Source organism: Ictidomys tridecemlineatus, chromosome 13 (assembly GCF_052094955.1).
Source record: "Ictidomys tridecemlineatus isolate mIctTri1 chromosome 13, mIctTri1.hap1, whole genome shotgun sequence".
In the NCBI taxonomy this organism is placed as follows: domain Eukaryota; kingdom Metazoa; phylum Chordata; class Mammalia; order Rodentia; family Sciuridae; genus Ictidomys; species Ictidomys tridecemlineatus.
The window spans coordinates 54487940-54504751 of NC_135489.1; the positions used below are offsets into that span (position 1 = coordinate 54487940).

A 16812-nucleotide genomic window follows, 5' to 3' on the forward strand; every position below is an offset into this window, starting at 1 on the left:
TATAGTTCACATCCCACGTTCTTCTTGGGCAAACTGGGGTTAGTCTCTCATGAGAGTGAACATCCCAGTTCTCATTCACAGAAAGGATAACTGGATAGTTGGAGATTTGGCTTTCCTAAGTGCTTGTGAGATCCAGATCATTGCCTGGGATATCCCAAGGGAAGTACATAACCACAGAACAGGTGTACCTTTACAGTTTGTAGGAAACACTGGAGTCTAAGTTCAAATTATGGCTAGACTGGTATATCTAAAGACTAGGATTCTGATTTTGGAGGCAGTCTGACAGAAATAATTGAAAAGTTTAAAATGATTCCTAAGTTTACATGAGTCATTAACAACAATAATAAGAACAGAATCGATGGACAATGAGAAACATTAGCCATGTGTCTGGTAGGTGGGGCACTCTATGAATTGGGGATGACAATAAAATAAGGTTGTCAGACCACACAACTCACCAGAGGGGCAAGTTTATATGTATTTGATCAAAAATATTTATTGAAAGTAAATATACTCTGGGGGCCTAATTGTTCCTTCTCTGTTTGTCAACATTCAGGTGTTATGTAATATGGTTGACTTTTTGTGGTAAGTTATATCTGAAATGAAATCTGTCCTGCTTTGTGGAAGAGAGCCCCACCCCCACCCCCCATCCCTTTGACGTCAGTAGAAGCCCCACCTGAAACAAGACTTCAGAAATGGAAAAAGCCTAGATCCCTGTGATGCATTTTTGAGTTTGTCCTCTGTTTCTTTGAGACAGGAAAAGAAAAGATGGCTGCCAATTCAAGCATCTCTGCCTTCTGGTGCTCTCATGGCCAAGTCTGCCTTCCCTTGAGAATGTTGTTTGAGGCTGGAATGATCCTGGCAGTTGTCTCTGGGACAATAGAGATAACTTAAGAGCTCTGGATTTCTATGAAAATTTATATGGTATTTCCCCTCCTTTCCCCCAGTGTTCTGTTTCCTTTGCTCTTCCCTAGAAGCGTACCTTCCTTCCTTATCTTTTTGGAGTTGGTGCTGCCTGGAACAGGTTTCTACAATTTGAGGCCTCTGAGAGAAGGGAAACTAGAGTACAGTTGATAAACTTTAGATAATGTTTTAAAAAACAAGTTTTTAAATATGAAACTTTTGAGGGAAAAGGATTAAATTTGGAAGGAGAAAGAAGATTCATCTTTATTTTATTTAACAAAATTCAAATTGTTTTTGGAAGATGTAAAAAGGAAACTAATGGTCAATTATTAAACCTATCAAAATTTTTTTCTGAAATGTTTCCTCCATACAATATTCACTTTAAAAAGCATTTACATATTAACCCATGTATTAATTCATGTTAATGCACTTAATATTTACTTATATGAAGGATTTTAGGTCCATCGTGCCAGGCCCTATGACACACTGAGGGGTGTCAGAATAAATCTAATATGTTTATATTCTCAAGTGGTTTAAATTCTAATAGTTAAGATGAATCGTTTCTTCAAGTCAGTGGAATCGCAGAGATAAGTGGCATTCCTTGGCAGGTCATTTTCATTTGGGAAAATAACTAGAGAAAGTGATACTTATTTTGGTTCCTGGTTTTATACACTACCTCCTCATTGTTTTCTTTTTTGTGCTTCGAATTTTTAGCTCATTTAAAAAATTCAGTTGTCTTGTAATTGAGTTTCCGAAAGTTCTTGTGATTTGCAAATGTTATCTCATTGTTTATCATCTTTTCATAGTGTTCTTAGAAGAACAGAAGAATTTAAGTCTACATGATGAGTGTTTTATTTTATGGATTATGCTTATTGTGTCCCATCCTTGAAATCTTTGCCACATGATATTTATTTTTTCCTGTATTTTCTTCTAGAAGGGTTTTTTTAAAAATATATTTACTTTTTGTAGTTGTAGTTGGACACAATACCTTAACTTTATTTACTTATCTAATTTTATGTGGTGCTAAGGATCAAACCCAGGGCCTTGCACTTCCGAGGCAAGCACTCTACCGCTGAACCATAACCCCAGCCCCTTGAAGTTTTATAAGATTGTAGTGTTTATATTTACATCTAGGATTCCTTTTTGAATTAATTGTTGCGTATGATCTGAGGTATGGATGAAGGGCATTTTGTTTTTGTTTTTGTTTTGTTTGCATGTAAGTATTGAATTGTTTCAATACCATGTATTAAAAGGATTTTTTTCCCCAGTGAATTGCCTTTGCACCTTTTTTCAAATGAATTGACAGCATTATGTATGGGTATATTTTTTGGACTCTGTTCTATTCTTTGAGTCCATTTGATGATAATGCCACACTGCATTTGAATACAGGTGGTACAGGTGCTCTTTCTTCTTTTTCACACAGTTGTTTTGGCTATTCCAGGTTCTTCACATTTCCACATGAACTTTAGGAAGCTTGCCAATTTCTAGGGAAAAAACTCCTGCTGTTGGTTTTGTTGTTGTTGCTGTTGTTGTTGTTTTTAACTCTGGATTGAACCCAGGGCCTCGAGCCCAAGTTTTTACCTACAAATTCAATTTTAATAGATAAAGTTTTCTATTTCTTTTTCTATTTCTAATAATTGAGTGTTATAAGGAATTTATCCCTTACATCTGAATTGTTGAACATTTTGGCATAAATTTGCTTGTAGTATTCTAATATTGTTCTTTTAATATCTGTAAAATCTATGGTTTAAGTTCTTGTGTTCTATAATGTAGGATGACTACAGTCACCCTACAATTGTTTATTATATATTTTTTAAAAAGCTAGAAGAAAGGATTTTAAATGTTCCCAACACAAAGAAATGATAAGTATCTGAGGTGCTCAGATTTGATCATTAAACATTGTATACATTTACCAAATGTATACAATTTGAAACAGATAATTGGGGAGGAAGGGAGGGAAAGGCCAGATATTGGGGAATGAGATTGATCAAATTATGTTATGTGTACATACAAATTCAGCAAAATGAGTCCTACTATTATGTATAATTATAATGCACCAATAAAAGATGAAATTTAAAAATGTTGCACTATATTCCGAGTGCCATGTTATAAACCTGTATTCCCACCACACAGAAAGGGTAGGAAGATCACTTGAACCCAGGAATTACAAGCCAGGGCAACATAGAAAGATAGCATCATAAAATAAACAAGCAAATCACTCTGTCCTCCATAAATATGAACAACAGTTAAATTATTTCAAAAGGTTAAAAAAACTATACAAAAGCTGACAATAGTTTACTTCTAAAATTTACTTCTAAGCCTTTCTGCTATTATCCTACATTTTTATTATTTTTGTTTTAAATAATTAGCCCTTAAGGAGATTTAACTAATAAGAAAAAAATTTTACATACAATCTTATAGTTACCATTCATCTTCATTCTTTCAAATAAATGCATATTTATATCTGTTTTCCTTTATCTTCTGTTTGAAGGTTTTCCTGGAACATTTCTTTATAGGGAAGATCTGGTACTGCTTAATCTTGTATCTTTTTTATGCTAGAAAAAACTTTATTTCACTTTCATATTTGAAAGGTATTTGCACTGAGTATATAATTCCAGGTTGACAATTTTTTCTTTGAGCACTTAAAAGATGTCCTGTTGTCTTTGGGATTGATGTCCTTTTCTTTATTCCTCTGTGCATGTTTTTGTGCTCTCTCTGATTTTGTGTTTTTGTGCTCTCCTCTGATTTTATGATTCTTTATCACTAGTCCAAACAATATGATTGTGATGTGCATTGGTATCGTGTTTTCATGTTTCTTATGCTTTGAGTTTTTTAATTCCTGGATGTATGGCCTTCGCATTTTCTCAAATTACAACCTTCTATTTGGATGTTTAAAAGGCTTCCATGTACTTATTTAAGATTGTCAGTATTTCCTCTATGTTTTTAACATACAAAGTTATAATAACTCTTTCCATGTCCTTCTATTAATTCTATCATCTTTGTTATTTCAATGTCTGTATTTGGTTGAGTTTCCTCCTTATTGCAAAGCATGTTCTGCTTCAAAGAATGCCTGGTGATTTTTTAATTGAACTTCAGTGTGAACTTTATCTTGCTAGGGACTGAATATTTTTATTTTTTGTAAATATTTATGAGCTCTCTTCTGTTACTTGAAAACTGGTCCTTTTCTATCTTGTCTTTAAAATTTTTGGGGTGGGACCAGAGCATTATTTAGGCTAAGAAGAGTTTTCCCCACTCCAGTGCAACTCTACAGAGTACTACTCTCTCCAAGCTCCTGTAATTATGAACTCTACTAGTGTGGCTGGTGGGAATACAAACTATCCCCAGACATCTGTGATCCCAGATAACTGGGATCCTGTTATCTAATCCTTCCTGTGTTTTTTGCCTGGCCTTTGGTAGTTTCCATACAGGAATTTGCTCAAGTGTTCTGCTGAAGACTTAAGGGAATCTCTGAGCATCTCTGGAGTTCTCTCTCTTTGTGGATCTCTCCTCACCATTACCCTGTTGTCTGAGCTCCAGGGCTTCCTAAACTCAAGAGCAGGAGCCTCCGGTGGGTTCCTTGTTCCTGAACCAGAAGCTTTCTTAAGCCAGGGCCATAGTGGAGCTCAGCCGTTTGTTTCCTGCCTCTGAAGGATCACTGTTTTTAGTTTCCTGACATTCAGTATTTTGAGATTGTGACATTTATTTAATGTGCATGTATGTGTTTCTGGTTCCTATTCACTCCATCTTGGCAAGAAGTTGACACATTTATTAGGCCTCCTGACATCCTCCTATTGGTCACAGGGACTTTATTTATTTTTCACTACATTTCCTTTGTATGCTTCTGTTTATATTGTTTATATTGATATGCCTTTAGGTTCACTAATATTTTTTCTCTAGTATCTGATCTGTTGGTAATTCTACCTAATGAATGTTTTACTTTATGTATTGCACTTTCATATATGGAAATCTCATCTTTTATAATTTTTAATTTCTCTCTTCATTATATTCATGTTGTATTTTAAGTCCTCAAGTATTTTGAATATTTTTATTATATACATCTTAACATTTTCTGTTAATCCCATTTCTGTTTTTTTTTTAATTGGCTGATTTTTTTTTTTGGCTATAGTTCACTTTTTTTCACTTGATTTTCACTGGATTCTGGAACTTGTGAGTTTCAAGTGATTGTATACTGGATTTTGTTGTATTTCTTTAAACAGTGTATAGATTTATTTTGGCAAATACTTATTGTGGGTTTTTTTAGGAAGTGGGTGTCTTACTAGTAAGACATGAGAATCCTAAGGTTGATCATGTCTCTTTACTCTGGCTGTTGGGAGAGTTGTTACTCATGGTTAAAAAAAAGAAGTCCACCTGCTGTGTTTTTAGTATACACACTGGTGTATTCATATTCTTTGCCCTGTATGAAAATTGTTATTCTCCTTCCGGAGAACTTATTATTATTCTCTTACAGGAGAATATTTTTACTATACCTCCTTGGTTCTTTTCCCAAAAGTTATTTTTTTTTCTGATCTTGTGAAATTTCAACTCATGCAGCCCTGATCAGTATTCAGCCAGAGTCCAGGGGATCCCCATACACATTCCTTGAGCTATTTCTCTTGTCAATCTTGCCCTTCTGATGCTCTGATCAGCATATTCTAGCTGATTCAGCCTTCCTGAGCTTTGATCTCTGTTCCTTCATCTGTGAGATTTCTGGGCTCTGAACAGGAATTCCTTCTCTGTCCCATGTTCTGGAAATTACCTTCAAATAGAAAGCTACATTGACTGAAGGGATGACTGCATGTTTCCTTTCTGCATGGAATCATTATCCTATACTGCCTGTTGCTCAGTTAAAAACAATTTCTTCCTTTATTTTTCCAGTTGTTTATAGTGGAATGATAATGCTGAACCCTATGGCTCTGTCGTGAATGGAAACAGAAGTTTATTTGTTGTGTTATTAATATACACGTCTGCCCACATGACCACATAACAGTATTTGTTTTGAATCCTTTTTGCCCTTATTAGAGTGACAGCAGACCCTTTTGTTTGTATCTGTGTTTTCTGTACCTAAAATAGTGTCTGGCATCTTGAAACTTGTACCTAGTATTCATGGACACTCAATAAATATTTGTTAAACTAATCATCATCTTTATCATATTGCAGTCAATAACGTTCTTCAGAATAAATTTGTTTTGTTCTCTTTGCATATGTTCCCTAAAGCATTTTTCCTGTAAGTTACCCACAGATTTAATTCTAAATTGTAGATACTTTCCAGAAATCTAGTGTTCTCTCTTTTGCTACCAAGCCAGATCTCAGCTGATTATTGAGAAAGTTGGAGTTAGCTAGAAGAAATGTCTTGGCCTATATCTTTGTGTGTATTTTAACGCATTCACTAACAGATTATTTTTATATTTTTCTTGAGATACTAGTAAGTGCATTGGCTGAAGTATGCTCTAAATTCTATCAGCCCGTGTTTCGAAGAATGCAGGATGGGTTTGAAGAGTTCTTCCCTTCAGGAGAGACTGTCTAAAATGAATCTTAATTCAGATTGGAGCTGGAGGGAGGATTTCAAGCATAGGAATGCTCTCACGAGCAGGGAACCAAGCATCAGTCTCCAGGGTGTGTCTTGAGGATCAATATACTGTTGTCTTGAGGTCTCAGTGCACCATCCACACTGAGATGTCCAGCACACTGTGGACCTGAATCTGAGAGTATAGTCAAGAATAGGTTATTAACTGTGGCAAGGGACTGGGTTATGCTCATACTATGTCCAACCAGCATATAGGTTAAAGCTAAACTGAGAGGTAGGAAGAGGTTTTCGGAGAGGGTGTCCAGGTAGAATGGAGAGTGTTCCAAGAGTGGAACTTTAAGAGACACTAATACATAAAGATTATTGAGTGAAGAGTGTTTGGGAAGTAGACAGAGGGTGAAATGCTTGAAAAAATATATATATTCCTCCAAATCCTCTGAACTGAAATTTCTGTTAGAAAGCCCCAGTGATCTGCAATTTAAAAGATTTTCTAAAATCTTTTTAAAAGTCACTGAAGTTGTTTCAAGAAAGAACTTCCATTAGCTGAGTCATATACAGCATTAAAGTTCTAATCCAATTGGACCGTAAAAGTACCCATAGCATCTGTCATTCAAAGGATGCTCCTGGATTCTGAGTCTTTCTGCTACTGATTACCTCTTGCCAAGTTTCTAAAAAACTTAATGATATGTTAATATAACAAATGTTCCTTGACTAAATGTATAGATCACTTAAAATATGATTTCTACGAACTTCATTAATAACTAATTTGGTATATTAGAGAGAAGACAAGGCTGGTTGGGGCAGGGAAGGTACAAGAGCTATCATTGAACCAGCCTTACTACGAGTGCTGTTTGTCCTGCATACATTTCTCAAAATTGGAAATGGACCTGAAAATGAATGAATGAACTCAGTTCATTCAGTAAACATTTTCTAAGAGTTTGCTACATAGAAGTCACCAACTATGTGTCTGCTAAGTATATGAAAATATGTTTCCAAGTACAATGGGACTTTATTGTCAATGGTCATTATAACTAGTGGTACAAAGGGGTGTGGGAGGATTTTGGAAACTTTCATTTACCTTCCTTCTATTGTTGTTAACAATACATATTTTTTTTCTATTACAGTATATTGATTTTTGAATTTTCTGTTAAGTACTACTTTTTTTCTGTATAAGATAATAAAATTAAAAACAATTTCATAAAAGAGATTATTTTTCTGAAGTTACTCAAATTTCCATAACTAATATTCATAGTCTTTCTCATAATTTTTAGTTTTTCATCAAGGAATTAGTATCAATCTTTTAAGAAAATGTTTTTTCTCTTAACCATGTAATTCTAAAATTTTGCTGGAGACATTTTCCTGTAATGAAAATAAATGGGAAACAATGAGTCATTTCTTAGATTTCAGGATCAATTCCTATAATTGTACCAATTTTTTATTGACTAAGAATGCAAGGGAACAAATAGGGGCTGAAAATCACTCTTGGTCCCTAGACAAATCACATGCTTTTAGAAAGGATTGTCTTTACTGAAATTATACAGAGATCCTATGTTAGCAAGTATGAGCCCTAGTACTATTTCCTTTTACAGTTCTACTGAAGTACAAATATTTTGTTAAGCAGAATATGAGCAATTTTTATTTTAAATGGAGAGCTTGAGAATGGAAAATGAAAACAAAAATGGAAACTCTTTAAACATTACTTACCTGTTCTTCAAAACCAAAATATTTATTGATATCATCTTTTTAAAATAAACAAAAGTAAATACAGTGAAATTCAAGATCTAATTTCTCTGCATCATTTGTGTGTGTGTGTGTGTGTGTGTGTGTGTGTGTGTTTTAAATTGGATGAATCTCAACACATTTGCTCATAATAGAGTCCATTCAAGGCATTACTGGTGATCATAGTTAATTCTGGGTAGTGGTAAAGAAAGATGACAACATTATTGGAAAATAAGAAAATAAGTGGACAGGAAGCTTTAAAGGAGGTAAAACTTCTCAGGTTGAGTTACTCCTCTTATAAATAAAAACCTTCAACTAAGATGACAGGAAAGAAATAACTCTCTATCCCCTATGGCATGAACTATTGATCAGGGATTTATAGTTTCCTGTTTGCTGTCAAGGATTAAATACTGAACTACCAAAGCCATTCATCTCAGCTGCGGGATAGCTTAGAGAAATTGTGACAGGAGTCCCCAGTGTGTGAAGTGTCAGCCAGTATAAAATTACGCATTTCTCTTTTGATGGACCTTATAGTGCTTGTCTTTATGAAATTCATGTTTACTGTGGTCTCTTTCTTTATCATCCTGTGAGAGGAACTTTGAGGACTGTAATTCCAATAGTTATTTTTATAACATTTTTAGAGAGCATGAATTACTCTGACTGCTACTCTTAGGGTTTTCTCTGGGAATTTATATGATTAACAGTGTTTTGAGTAAACTGGGGAGAGTGGGTAGAAAACTAATTTCAATGCTTTTAGTTGGATTATTGCTATTATCAAGTGTCAATAATACATATGTGAATTTTAAAATTTATTATTTTATTTTAACCTGGTTATGATACTTTGGGACTGTTTCTACAAATCACAAGGAAAGCTGAGTTATTTAGAAATCTTAGCTCTCACTTCCTCAAATGACGATAAAATAGAAGACATGAATCATTGCCACTATTTCGAGTAATATACATTCTAAAATGTCAATTAAAGAATAAATTTAAAATATGGCTAGTGTTAATAGCAAATTGTGCTAGTCTATTTCTTTTAAATCAGCTATACCATAGGGTTTTGATCTTTTCTTTCTTTCTTTTTTTTTTTTAAAGAAGCATTTTAGAACAAACCCAGGGGTACTGTACCATTGAACCATATCCCTAGTCCATTTTATTTTTTATTTTGAGACAGACAGGGTCTTACTAAGTTGCTGAGGACCTCACTAAATTTTCCAGGCTGGCCTTTAAGTTGCAATCTTTCTGTCTCAGCCTCCTGAACAGTGGGATTATAGACATGAGCCACTGTACTCAACACAGCTATTGTTTTTTTAATGTATGACATCTTTCTGTATTTTGTGATATAATTCCTCTATCCAGTGTATTTGGTCTGCTACTCTTGCCAGTTTCATTAGTTCACTTCCGAATTCTTAAAGAACTTTATTTTTTTAAAAAAATATTTTATCTTATGTGACCCTTTTGCATGTAACTTTTTATTCTTTAATAAAGATTTTGACCAAGCACATTACTTTCCACAAATTTTTTGATTACAAATATAATCAACTTGATTGTTTAATCATGACCTTTTAAATTCAGGGAAAAAAGAAGAAAATATCTAATGTAAATATGTTAAGCTTTAATATTTTTAGAGAATGCAGAATAAAATATAAATAAACTGCCCATCAGGGGTAGAAAGCATAGAATTAGGCAACCAGAGACCAAGTTTGTAGTTCTAGTTTTCAAAATTTAATTGTGTGATCCTGAACTAGTTCTTTAACCTCTCTGAGCATCACTTTTCTTGTCTATAAAATGTGATGGTCTATTTGGTCATTTTTTGTATTTCCTTTTAGCACTTTAATTCTAGGATACTCTGCTTCATTAGAAACCTATTAATGGCTTTCTGACTCAAAACCATTTGTGGGTATGTTAGGAAGGAGCCATCTCAGGATTAACTATGGAAACAAATGGAACATGAATGGTTATTGCTCAAGGGGATGCTGTAGAATTAAAACCACCATGGACTGAGTCTGAGTATGGACAAAGGATACTGTGAAAGAAGCCACATCAGGAAATGTTGATGTATGTTCATTCAAATGGCCACCTCAGCCTGCCAGAATCTAATAGGTTGGACTCATATCCCCCTGTGCATTTTATGCTAAACAGTTTGAAGCTGAGCTGATCTGAGTGCCCCTTGAGGAAGAAGGCCAGTACCACTCAGGGAAAGCCTCGTTGAGGTGGACTGCAGGGCACTGTCAGCCCATAAGTATGAGAATGTCCATCTGGGACCCCGCAGACACTGCCTGATGATCCTTCGGCCTTCTTTGTGATTTTATCCTGTTATGATTGAATTTTTTGAGCTGAAAAGGAATGACAGATAAAACAATGGTAAAACAATACAAGGATACAATAGAGCCGAGTTTTCACAATTTGGCTTTGATGATTGGGTGATGATAGCCATAGAGACCAGACATGTGGAAGAAGTGGCTGCATGCCACCAAATACATCACTGCACCAGAGAGGCAGACAGGGAGCTAGGAAATCAATGGATAATGCCAGAATGGGAGCTTCATCATTTTGATAACTCCATACAGAGTAGTGCCAGCTGCAGCGGGCACCTCAAAAGCGCATAATAAAGATATGCATTACAGTTGGTAATAAGCCATTGAGAGAAAATGTCACTTCTTTCAAATAAAAAGACAATCTTTTAAAAAGTATTTATCCAGACTGCTTGGTGAAGTATAATTTCAGAAGCACAAAACATAATTGCTACTTGGCTAAAGGACGGAATTTTATTAAAGAGCAAGAGAAAGCTTCTTTTTGCTTACATTCCGCTTTGTAGATTCTTTCCTGAGTATCCTCTAGTTGGATAAAAAATATATCCTCTGAGCAATGATTAGGTGTCACTGAACTAGTTCTCTGCTCATAACTTTAATTTATCTCAGAGGATAATGTGATAAGAGTCACTTGTGGGATTGACTGAGCTTCACCAAAATCAATGTGTATGTCAGGCTTATAAATAGCATATTAGTTTTAACACAGCCAGAACATAAAACATTCACATTTTGTGATTTGCTTTGCCTGCAAAACTGACATCTTAGCTATCACTAGTTTAAATGATTATTAACCAAACAGAGAGCAAGACCATTTCCTATTTGTGATTTCTGTCCTTCGCCAAAAGTAAGCAGTAGCCCTTTGCAGAAATGTTTTTCAATCTTTCTAAACCCAGGGCCTTTTTGGAAATTTCCATTTCTCTACACCCCGCTCCTACCCCCTCTTGCCTTAAAGTTATTTGAAATCTCAAAGTACTTTAATTATCAATTCAAAAAGAATTAAAGCAGAGGTAATTTTTTTCACATATATTTTTATGGAGATATAATTCACATAACAATAAGTATTTGTTTATTTATTTAGGTACTAGGGATTAAACCCAGGGGTGGTTTACCACTGATACAGCTTAGCACAAAGTACCACACCATAACTGGTTAACCTAGGAAAAGATAAAAATTCAAAATCTGAAATAGGCTTTTTACTGAATGTAGCTTTTATACCATTATAAAGTTAAAACAAACAAAAAACTAAGTCGAATCATTTTAAAAACATTCCATCTGTATGCATAAACTTACACACATAGCCATAAGATATGTATTTCAGTTAAGTGGTGAATATACAACTTTTGGTTCTGGCCAGTGGCCTTTCCTATATCCTTGGTAGACAAGTTGATAGGGCACAATGTAGGTCACTTTTCAATATCAACCATGTGGACTGGCTCCACGTTCATAGCTAAAGTACAGAAAAACATGTTGCCTGCCACCCCACCCATTCCTCCACACAGTTTCTGTCATGCTCTTCACTCTTGTGCATCCCTGGGGAGTCCTTGTGTAGTGGTTTGACGTTGTTCTTTCTGCCATGGCCACTACTCTTGTTCCTAGCACAGTGCTTGTACTCAGGCAATATGTGAAAACCTAGGAATTGAGTTCCTGATGTGAACCTCATAGTTTTTTTTTTTGTTTTTTTGTTTTTTTTTTTTTAGTCCAACTTGCTAATATTCCCTGCTGTGTGACCTTGGATTTATTTGCTGTTTTACGCCTCCCCCAATCTCTGAAGACTTTTTGTCTGTGTCCTCACTGCCAACAGAAAGGCTCAGATGTTTACCTTTTGACAAAAAGCGTCATGGGTTCTCTCCTGTTTACTCCAAGTGGGGTGAGGCAGGCCAGAAAAACAGAGAACTAGAATGGCAGAATGAGAATGTGAGGATACCAGAACACAGAGTCAGGGAGCCTGAGAAAGTAAGCCGGGATCTCCTCTGGGTTCTTGCTTTTATTACTCTGAAACTATAGCTGCTTTTTATAGTCATTGCCTTTCAAGTGCTTTTTGCAAGACATCCAAGCTGAGCTTGTTTATAATTATGTTAGAATCCAAAGATTACTGAGAAGCCAGACATAAAAAACAAGGCATTTGTCCTCTTGCTTTATCTGAATGGCCTCCTGAGGAAACCGAGGGGTTGGACAGCTGTGTAACCAACTGGGACTGTGCCCAAGGTCTGTCACAGAGAGCAGTGACTTCTCCAGAGTGATGCCTACGGCAGGCTCCCTGCAGTCCGAATGGAGGGGGTGATTTCTCTAGATATCCATGCTGAGATCCTCCAAGGATCATTCAAACAGTGACAAGGTAAATTCAGTCCTCCTCCTAAGGGGCAAAATCTCTAGTTTTGCTGTATTCTTCCTAAAACTCTTAGAATATGTTAATTTGATGGAAATATGAAACTTTTACTTCTCATTTAGCCTACATGGAATATAACTCCATGCTATGTTGATCAGTGCCAGATCAAGACCCAGGGTTAGGCTAATAACTTGGTTACCCTTACAAGTGATAGTCATTGTCATACCCCTCTTTGCTTAGAAGCCAGGTTGTTTTCCATCTGTCATTACTTGCTCATTCCCCTTAGTGGGGTGGAGTGGGTGTCTCATCTCACCCTATCCCAAATGACTTATTACAGTTTTTCTTCCAGTTACATCAGTTAGAAAAGATTTTGGCTGCAAATAACAGTAACAAAAATAACAACAGTTAGAATGTTTTATAAAAATAGGCATTTATTTTTCTCACATTTCTCTAAGTCCAGAGATAGGCAACATCTGGTATTATTTCTGAGACTCTGTATTATTGGAGCTGATCATTATAATTTCATTGTTTCCTCTCATAGTTGCAAGATGGCTGCTGAAGCACTAGTCATCTTATCCACATTCCGAGAAGGGAGAAGGAGGAAGAGAAAAAGCACTTATGTTAGGAAAAGAAAATATTTATCTGAAACATTGGAGATGACTTTTACTTAGATGACTTTGGCCAGAATTGGGTTTAGGATAAGGAAAGTGGGCAAATAAGACTTGGAAATAGAATTGGGTTAGAGAGGAGCTCTGGTAGTTTATTTGTCTCTTTTCATTTCTAGCAGCATTTTCGTGCTCTTAGGAGCCAACCCTAATTTGTTTTCTCTGAGCATTCTGCTAACAAATTATAGCAATAATCCAGCCATGGGCTTACTATGTGCCAGTCATTTCACACATATTAATTCAATCATCGTATCAACTCCATGAAAAATACACAATTAATATCCCCATTTCACAGAATGGGGAATGAAGGAACAGGGGTTCAATAGCTTGCTCAGGGTTACAAAGCTAGGAAGCCACAGAGCCTATATTCAAACCTGGGCCAACTGGCTTCAATTTTACTCTAAATCACTACACAATATTCCTTCTCTGGTATTAAAAAAATACATATTATTATAAACAGATACACAATTACCTGTCTTTTGAGATTGAGAAAGATTACTAAAATTACTGCCAGGAGACCATTTGGACACGATTGAAAAGGTTTGAATTCATATCCTACCTCCCTTGTACCTAGGCACTCTTTCAGCAAGTATTTCTGAATTCCTATTGTTTGTCAGACACTGGGTAAAAACAGATAATGCTTTATCTATATTCTAGTGGGGGAAAGAGACCTTCAAACATGAAGTAAGCAAATCCCGTAAGTGAAGTGGTTACTGCTGATGAATGAGGAGGAAGCCCGGGGCAAAGATAGTGAGTGGGTAACTGGGGGAAGGATGCATTCTGGCGGCCAGGAAAGGGTGCCCTGCAGAGGCGGCATGTGGGTTGGGAGCTGAATGGTGAGAAGCATCTTGTTGCAGTGGGAGAATGTTCCAGGCGGAAAAGAACTGAAAGAGCCAGTTTCCTTAGGGAAGAAAGAGTGTGGCTTTTTAGAAAACTGGAAAGATTAGCATGCTTAATGATAACTCCCAGGGAAAGTGAGGGAAGGTGAGATTGAAGTTTTAAACAGAACATACTGAGCCCTGAAGTCACAGAGAAGAATTTGCATGAATTATAATTGCAATGGAAGCTCCATGCCCCTACTCTCAGTAACTCCCTTATCGAATAATGAGACACATAGTGCTGGCTTTGACTACTTCATTAGGCTAATGTAAGGATCAAATGATGCATATGAGAGTAATTTGTAGTGTGTAGAATTCTCCACAGAATAAGAGATCATCATAAAGACCCATGGAGTATTTCTTAGCAAGAAGTATGTCTTTGAAAAATATTTTTGGGATATATTTTACAAGTGAAATTACAGTAAGAAAATGCAAGCTGTGCCTAAACAAATAGAGTGGTTTCTTTGTTTTACTGGGGATTGAACCCAGGCCTTGAGCATGCTAGGAGGCACTCTACCACTAATCTATACTCCATCCCTTCTTTAAATTTTACTGTGAGTCTGTGTCTCACCAAGTTGCCCAACATAGCCTAGAACTTGCAATCCTCCTGCTTCAGCTTCCATATCAGCTGGAATGACAGCCCCCCCCCCCCCCCGCTTCCCTACCCCGCTTCCCCCCACCCATGCTCATTACAAATACAGTTAGGAATTAGGAAGTAAACTAGTTTGTGACAGACTACTGTTTCCATTGCAACAGCTAAAGAGAAAAAGGATAAATATAAAATCATCCCTTAAAAACTCTATTGGAGAGTTGTGGATACTAAGGTGTAGAAGGGAGCAGAGTTCCAGGAAAAGAAGACCTTTTTCTAGGTGAGCAGAGCCCAGTGGTCTCGTCCCTCTCTGGGCAGGAATGTTCCATGAGTCTCTCCCCTGCTGGGAAGAAGGTCACCCTTACACAGGTAGGAGGATTCTTCTGAGACATGGAGGTGCCAGTGGAGCTGTTGATGGCTGCCTGCCTTAGCAAAACAGAGAGAAATTTGCAGAAGTCCCAGATGCAGAGTTAGATCCCCCTCCCTGATTAACTGTCTACAGTGGGATTTTTATTAGGAACCCAGCAGCAACACAGTTGGTCTGGAGACTGAAATGCAAAGCAAAGAGAGTTCTGTAGTCCCATGGTGTTTATCCCAAAGCCCTCCTAGCAAAAGGTACTCATGGGACAGATTTCCCCCTCGACATATTTGAAACCAGAGGAAATTAGTTACTATTAAGTGCAATCCATCCCAGACCCAGCTCCACTCTTAATTAGACTGAAGTGATCTACCCCTCACTCCAGTTACAAAGTAGGGGAAAAGCTTGCCCTTGTCCTTTCTTAGAGAATCCTTATTTACTACAGTTTTCTAGAGTTCTTTTGAAAACAATGTCTTGCCAGACAATAAGGTTATAGATATGTGAAGAAAAAAGAAAGTGTGACCCATGAAAAATTGACTTTTTTTTAAACCACTGTGACCCAATATGTTGGCAACCCAGAGGGTGGCATTAAGAACTTTCAAATGACAATGGCAAATGTTTTAGATAAAGTAGAGGAAAAGGTGGATGAAAGCAGATAGAAATATATTGATAATGTCAACAGAGAAATGGAGTCTTTCAAAAGTAATTGGATAGTCCTGATATGAAAACCACAATATGAGAATTGAAGCATTCACTGGATGGACTTAACAAGTAGAAGATAGAAAAATGAACTTGAAACAGCAATAGGAATTCTTTTTTATTTTATTTAAATTTTGCAGTGCTGGAAATCTAACCTAGGGCCCAGCACATGCTGGGAAGTGTTCGCCCACTGAGCTACCCCCTCAGCCCCTCAGAAAAATAGAAATTCTTTGACTGAATCCCAGAGGAGAAAAGAATGAGGAGAAAATGAAGGACATTTTGGATTGATATCCAAAATTTCTAACCGTCATGTAATTAAAGTTCCAGAAACAGTAGAAATAATGGGACAGAAGAAATATCAGAAAGGAAATGGATTAGAGCCCCCCCAAATGATGGATGACATCAACCTACAGATTGCAACTAAGTAAATCTCATGCAGAATGAAGAGGAAAACTAGTCTAGGCGTATCATATTGAGACTACTCAGACAAATTATAAGGAAAAAATGCACTGATAACAGCCAGAGAAAAGAGACTTCATATTTAAGAAGAACATCAACAAGAATTGAACGCCTTCTCATCAGAACCAATAAAGTCGAATGGCTTTCTTAAAAGGATTTGATCATAACAACAACAAACATTGCCAGTTTAGAGTTCTATGGCCAGTAAAAAAATATTTGTTAAAAATGAAAATAAATTAAAGTCAGAAAGAAAGCCAAGGGAATATATCACTAACAGATCTATAGTACAGGAAATGCTAACGAATGAGACAGGAAACTCCAGAGGAAGTTCTCAAAGCTGAAGTGACCCATTATGGATATACAGACACACAAAAAAGAATGAA

The 16812-nt window shown here is 36.3% G+C and overlaps 1 protein-coding gene across 5 annotated transcripts in view; it reads left to right on the forward strand.

The window, feature by feature from the left end:
- The window catches only part of Arhgap28 (Rho GTPase activating protein 28), a 186048-nt gene that overhangs the window by 78857 nt on the left and 90379 nt on the right, over window positions 1-16812 (forward strand). Inside the window, exon 1 of one of the 5 annotated variants that reach the window (XM_078030366.1) lies at window positions 12675-12790. The exons of the other annotated variants lie outside the window; for them this stretch is intronic. The gene's annotated coding sequence lies outside the window, so the exon portion shown is untranslated. Of the gene's footprint in view, window positions 1-12674; window positions 12791-16812 lie in introns of those variants that run through there. 5 annotated transcript variants of the gene reach the window in all.